The 7,258-nt window shown below is 37.9% G+C and overlaps 1 non-coding gene across 1 annotated transcript; it reads left to right on the top strand.

Annotated features, from left to right (window-relative positions):
* Window positions 1–2,067: 2,067 nt before the first annotated feature.
* LOC126005029 (small nucleolar RNA SNORA22) lies at window positions 2,068–2,197 on the top strand. Its single transcript, XR_007494214.1, has one exon. It is a non-coding gene; the product is annotated as a small nucleolar RNA SNORA22 (small nucleolar RNA).
* The last annotated feature ends 5,061 nt before the right edge of the window (window positions 2,198–7,258 follow it).

The following is a 7,258-nucleotide window of genomic DNA, read 5'->3' as shown; positions in this document are numbered from 1 at the left end:
ACTTTCTGAGTGGAGCAGTTTGCCTTATCTTACCCTTATGGCATTGACCCATGTGGTCCCCCATGAGGAAAGTGCTGAAGGTACAGGGGAAGTGCTTTATAAAGAATCACTGGATGGAGGGCTGATGCGGCTGGCCCAGGATAGGAGCTCAGAGGGGAACAGATATTACTGCTATCAGATATGAAGACAGATATGGCTGGTATGAGCATTCAGTCTGGTCTCCTCAGGAAAATGTCCATTTCTATCCTCTAAGGTGTAACCTGACATTCCAAACTGCTCTGCATGTGGAATTACACTGCTGAGCTCACTCTGTCTTTCATAAAAACCACATACGTTCATACCCAGAAGCCAAAACACACACAGTTTGGGAGCTGTGATCCATTTTGATGATCAAGGAAAATTCATATATTTATATGCATATATATATATTTGTTTTTCTTCTCATCCCCTGTGCCCCTCCTTCTCTCCCTTAAGGGGGAAAATGGGAGCTGAGAGAATGAGCTAGAGAAGCAAGAGGTCATTGGCTCCCTTAAAAGGGTTGCAGTGACTATTAATTGTTTTCCTGTGGGTGCTAGCATCATCTCAAATTGAATTAGGAAGAGTAGAATTGATTCTGCTAAATTGAAAAACATGCAAAGGTAGTTTTCCGTCAGGTCCTGTGTGAGGTGGCTCTGTTCGGCTCACTGAGAATCTTAACTGTCTGCTTGAGAAGAGAACACATCTTGCAAATTCAGGGTGACTTCCCAAAGAACCATCAAATCAGACATCTCAGCCAATAGAAGTCATTTGGCATGCACCCAATATTTGCATTCTTTCCCTCAACACTGCCCCCAACTATCTAAATACTCTCTCCCAACAATGATGCATTAACCTAGCATAGCAGGAGCTCAAGTGAGAGAAAAAAATGTCTTCCTCAGAGGCAGGCAGGATGGTAGGCAGAAAGGAAACTTAGACATTGGTGGCAGGAAATGTGTCCTGATAAAGGGTTTAGACATAGTATGCCTGAAACTCAATCATGATCAACTTAGTGATTGTGAAAAAAAAAAACACCCAACTGTATTATGAAAAACCTTGTAATCACAGTAATATGCGTGCATGTGTGTATATATATACATATAAATACATATAAATATGTTGGTTACTGTGACTTGGCAGTGGCCATTTTGCTATACTCTCTCTGCCATTTTCCAGCTACAAGCTGTCTACGTGCAGTCTGTTAAGGCTAACCAATTTCTACGAGACCCTGATGGGGTACCTGCGTTTTACGAAATGGCTCCGACTTGCCGCCTCTGGTCGTCCGAGTGTGGTGGTGGTCCTGCCCCACGTTTGGGCGCCAAAATGCGGGGTCCTGCAAGCCCCCCGGAGGGGCCGGCCAGCAGGAATCAGTCGAGAGGCTCACGGAGGACCGCACCTTTATTTAGCAGGGCTAGAAGCACGACCACACCTTTGAACGGTCTGATCGGCTTAGGTCGTTATTACTAACCTCTCTCAGATTTTTCACAGGTGTGGTTGTGCTTCTAGCCCTGCTAAATAAAGGTGCGGTCGTCTGTGAGCCTCTCGACTTCTCGACTGATTCCTGCTGGCCGGGCCCCTCCGGGGGGCTTGCAGGACCCCGCATTTGCGTCGTCCTCCCCGAGTTATCAGTGGAAGGCTCTGCTTCACCTTGTCAGCCCTACACTTCGTCAAATATGTAATTAGGTTTAGTGCATTAGGTGGTGTAAAGTAATTATTAAGACATTAAAAATTAGGGAACTTTCTAAATTCAGGTCTGTAAGGGTTAAAAAAAATTCTCTAGGGAGAAAAAGCAACAGAAAGATAAGAGCAATAAACTTTTTTTTCATGCCTCTCAGAAAATTTTAAAGCAAGGTCATAATTCTGTCACTTTACAGATAACAAAATATTGGTAAAAGAAAAACTTCTTAGTGTTTTAAAATCCAAACGAACACAAAAGTGTTAAATTTAAGTCTTTTATATTTCTATTAAAATTTTTTATTTTAATTTTTAAAGTATTTACAAAATTATGTAAAAATAATGTGGTTAGCCTTTTTAAACAATATAGTTAATTTAATGCACAGTGAACACCTAAGCGTGCTTTATAGTACCCTTGGTTTTAACTTTGTGCTACAGCAATGGTTGTTCTTTATTTCTGCATTGAAAGAACTATTATTTTAAGTGCATTCAAAATATCAGCACATTATACAAATCTGTATATTTGTGTCGCAGTGAAAAAATAATATTAATAAAAATATATTATATATAATTTTCTAAGTAATATTATAAAAGTAACTAAACTTTATAAGCAAATTAACTAGTATTAAATACAATTTTGGTCTTAAGTTCTAGGTGTGTAAATGCATCAGATGTCTTTAACTATATTTTATAATAATCTAAACATTTTGTTAATTTGGTATATAATATTTTTTACAAATTATTCACTTAAAGTCTTCAAAGTAAAAACAGTTGTTTGTTTTTTTAATCAGTTTTTTATACCTTTAATAATCATAGTTCATGCTATTGTGTTTAATCATAAAAATTTTAACACTTTATTGCAGCTGTCTTACTGTTCTACTGTAAAACCAATTTAAAGAAAACCTATTCATTTACAGCAAAAGATTTCATACTTCAGAGCGAAGACTCCTTCTACAGTGCTCATTAACCATTTTACTTAAAAAATTTTTACTGCTTATTAACCATTTTACTTAATGTTTTAAACTTCAAATTAAAATGGTTTTAAAAATGTTTTGTGTTAAATCTAAACCTTAAAATTTATTTTCAGCAAAGTTCCACTCCATCTACATTAAGTACTTCTCAAAACTAAAAAAGTTTTTCTACAAAAATTTTTTTTCTTCTCACAAACATGCTGGCTAAATATTTAAAAGCGCTTGTCAATTTTTTTTAAATAAGTCTTGAATCAATCCTTTTGTCTGTTTATGTGTCTGTTGTGATGAATGAAAGTGGCCACAAGTGTAAAACGTTGTGTTTAGTGTTGTTTTGTTTTGTCTGTTTATTTGTTATCTCTACATTTTATAATAATACAATTTTCAAAGCCTTATCCATTTTTCAAATTTCAATTAATTTTTTCAACCTGGTTCGGTCTGGTCAGTTCACAAACTGGCATCTTGCAACTAAAAATTATGTATTAAGCTAGCTTTTTCCTTCTAAGAACATGGTGGAGGGTGTGGGAGATGGCAAACCCCAGATTTCTCAATGGCCATCAGGGATAACTTTTCCCTGGAGAATTTCTGGACTTTGCGGTCACCCAGCTTCCTGCTATGTGTAAGTTAAGGCCTATAGAATATGAATTTGTAGCTAAAAAAAAAAAGCATCTAGCTTTAAAATAATAACTAAAAGTTTATTGTTAATTATAAAAAATTTTAAATGCTTAAGTCTAACAAAAAATTTCCGCAGCCTTCCACAGTCCTGTCTTCATCCACTTCAAAAAAGCCTGTCACCCCTCGTGCCAGCCGCCATTCCTGCAAACCTGTTTCTGACGGACTCCACCTTTGACAATGCTGAATTGGGCACTCTGCCTGGCTGCCTTGGATGCCCACCACTGCCACCAACAACCTCCATTGCAAACAGGTCACGATCGTGGAACTTTGCTTACTCGAACCATATATGTGCCCCCCTGTTCAACAGTCAGACATTTGCAATCAAACCATTATGGTTAACAACTCTTCCATCTTCATTGAAGCCCCCAACTCCACTTATTTTGTTTGTTCCACTAGATTTTCTCCCCATATTGTTACTAAGATGTTTCTTGCTTATCATAATTATTATGTTTTAGCTTTGTTAAGGCCTACATTAACCATCAAACCTGTAGGTCCAGTTTCCACCTCGAACCTCATCCTGCAAATGGTCAATGCCTCTGCCCAGGCGCTCTCCAACACCAGCTATGAACACTGTTAAATCTGCTATTCACCGGTTTCGCCGTTTTATGAAAGCATCACAACGTTTAAATCTCCTATCTACACCAATGACTCTGAACTTCTTCTCTGGAAAGTTCAGCCTCAGCGTCATTAACTCACTGTTGGGCAGGTTGTGAGCTACGGACTCTGCCTTCTAGCCCATCCTCCTCCTCTAACCATTACCCTTATCCTTCCATTTCTCTCTGACGTCGCGAGCCCTTTACAACTGTTACCCTTGCAGTCCTCCTTGCTGTTGGCGCCGCTACTGGCACTGGCACAGGAATTTACTCCCTTGTTTCCACTCAGTCCAATTTTCGCATTCTCACTCAGGCTGTAGAACAAAACATTAATGAAATCAAACATAGCTTACAATTTCTCACTAATACTGTTAGTTCCCTTGCAAATGTTGTACTTCAAAATCGTCGTAGTTTAAATTTTGCCTTTATGAAGGAAGGGGGAGTCTGTGTGGCCCTTAAGGAACAATGCTGTGTATTTAAAGACAAAACTGGATTAGTTAGGGATAGTGTTCTAAGTATTGGTAACGGTATGAAGGAGTTCCAGAAACGTTTTGACCAAGAACAAGGTTGGTACCAGGGCTGGTTTTTCTCTTCTCCTTGGCTCCATACATTACTGTCCACTATTTTGGGCCCTCTTATTAGCCTCATGCTGCTCCTTTCCTTTAGCCCATAGGCTTTCCGCAAGACTGCACGTAGACAGCTTGTAGCTGGAAAATGGCAGAGAGAGTATAGCAAAATGGCCACTGCCAAGTCACAGTAACCAACATAAATATATAGTATATTTTTAATATATAATATATAAAATACATATAAATAAATATAAATATTTATATGTATATAATCTCTCTATAAATCTAACTATATGTGTATATATGTACATGAATATATATATAAATATCTCTCTCTCTATATATATATATATAAATCTCACTATTGACTCAAATAACCAAGATTTCAAGAACTGGTCTAGTTGCAGTAGTGATCTTTGTAGAAATATCTTTTCTCCCACTTTGGTTCTGATTTCCCCTATGTTGATTCATGTCTTAGTCAAGTTTAATATTATTATGACTAAGAAGCTGACAAAGAAAGTAAATTTCAGAAAGAAATTCTCCAGGGGCTAATTCTCATACTTCATCCTTAGGTCACGTAATGCTCCTTCAATAGAGTGCTCAGGCTGGGATCATGGTATGGTGCCTGGAATTGAGGTTGTTTTGGTTCCATTGTTAAAAAAAAAAGTTACAAAACTTTATTTATTTTGGACTCCCAGCAACAATATTCAGGGCATTCTCCTGGCTTAGTGCTTGGGAGTCTCTCAGGGTAGTGCTTTGGGGACCATGTGGATAGAAATCTTGCCTCCCCAGGCAAAACATATACTCTAGTTTGAGTTCTCTCTGGCCCCCATGGTTGGGTTTCATTGAGAACTGGATAGATTCACCTTCTTAGAGGAGGAAAATGGACACAAATTTTGATTTGAATCAATTGAAACCAAAATGATGATTATACATGGAGACAATATCTAATAGTCATCTACCCAAGAACTTGGACTAATTTTTCAGGGTACAAAGGAAATATTTCTTTCTTCACATTCCAAAAACTAGACATCTGGTGGTCATGGACCAATTTTCCTTTTTCTGAGATGCATTTTTTGTCTTCAGTACAACTTTCCTTTACCTGCTTACAGTGATCCAAAGAGCAGACCCTAGGTTTAAGGTCATGTAGATTTAGAGATTTGGGTCCCAATTCTCTCTTTCCTATTTATTGCCTAGGGCTGCAAACTCTTTCATATGGAAAAAATGAGCTTAACATGCAAAATGGAAATGCTAATAGACACTATAGGATAAGAGTGTCCTAATTATCATATATTAGTACTTATAAGTTCTTACATGTCACCCACCTTGGGCTGGGACCCAGTGCACAACATAAGATCCTCAGAGATTGAACTCATCCATTTCACTGATTTTTTTTTCAAAGCAACCCAAACAGTGTGTATACATAGTTGTCATTGCTCACTGAATACAGATAGCTCATAACCAGGCTGGGCAAAAAGATCTCTCTTACTAGCTGTATAGCCAACTGGGAAAAAGAAATAAATTGTACTGACAGTGCTTAGGCCATAGAGAATGGGTGACAATTGGGCAGAACTATGTTGTCATGTTCAATGTCTGGTTGGCCTGGAAGTATAATAATTTTTGGTAAAATTGGTGACTTCAGAAACTCTGACTCCTCACCCCTGTTTGCACCTCAGGTCCTACTGGTTTAAAGGGAGAAACTGGAACTAGCTCAGAAATCTGACACTTTCCGGACTCAAGGAAACTCAGGTTGTAAAATAGGATGCAGAGGTTGGTAAGTTAGCTAAAAGAGCTAAAACGTAAGGCCCTGGTTAGATTCCCAGCATTGCACGGCCCCTTGACCATCCATGGGTCTGAGCCACCAAGAAAAAAGAAAGAATAACCCTTGAACATTGCTGAATGTGGGCCCAAAGCCAAAAAGTTCTTAAAGAACACAGTTCAAATAGTTTTGTTTTCCCATTTAGTAATAATGAGAAAAGGGACATAAATGTGTGAATAATGGTAGAGAGGATTGTAGCTTAAAAGAGTGCTATTTGCTTCCAAAATAAAAGGCTCAGACAAATTGGTAAAAGCTAAAAATAGCTAGATCAAAGTCTTTTCAAATGTTGTTTTCAATTCTAAAGTTAGTGGAGATAGACCCCGTAAAAGAGGAATCTCAGGGCGTCTTTTTCACCTTCAGTCCTCTTTCTTTTATAAGCCATTGCCATCATGATTCACTTTTTGCTCTGTCTTTCCTCTTGCATTTCTGAAGCATATTGTGGGATCACTGTCTCAGAAGAGTGGATGACCTTAACTAATTTCTTTTATCACCTTGAATTTGAATTTTATACTCTGTAAAATAGGACCCATAACTTCCCATCTCAGTCTTTCTTTTCCTAATTCCAAAGTCTCACTCATGAGAAAAGATTAATTGGACCAAAATCAGGTCCTTCTTATGAATTGCTCTTTTCAAAGTACCCAAGCCATAGAAATCCAGAACATTTGAGACATGGTCACCAATTCAAGGAAAAGACATGAATATGTCTACTACAGAGATGCAAGTATCGGAAAGAACTTCTCAAGAGGAAAAGTAGATGGATAGGAGATGAGTGAGATTTGGATCAAGTTAGCAATTGTCAATGCTCTCGTCATGTACATTCATAAATTTAAGAAACATGCAGAATGTATGTATATGCATTCTGAAAAATGCAGAATATCTGATCTTTGTCATTGAGGTACCAGGTGAAAGAGTCCATGAAAACTGTAATCTCCAAGACCCTCTGTA

Source organism: Suncus etruscus, chromosome 3, assembly GCF_024139225.1.
Source record: "Suncus etruscus isolate mSunEtr1 chromosome 3, mSunEtr1.pri.cur, whole genome shotgun sequence".
In the NCBI taxonomy this organism is placed as follows: domain Eukaryota; kingdom Metazoa; phylum Chordata; class Mammalia; order Eulipotyphla; family Soricidae; genus Suncus; species Suncus etruscus.
Note: the sequence above shows the minus strand (reverse complement) of the source record. Positions and strands in the feature narration are given on the sequence as shown.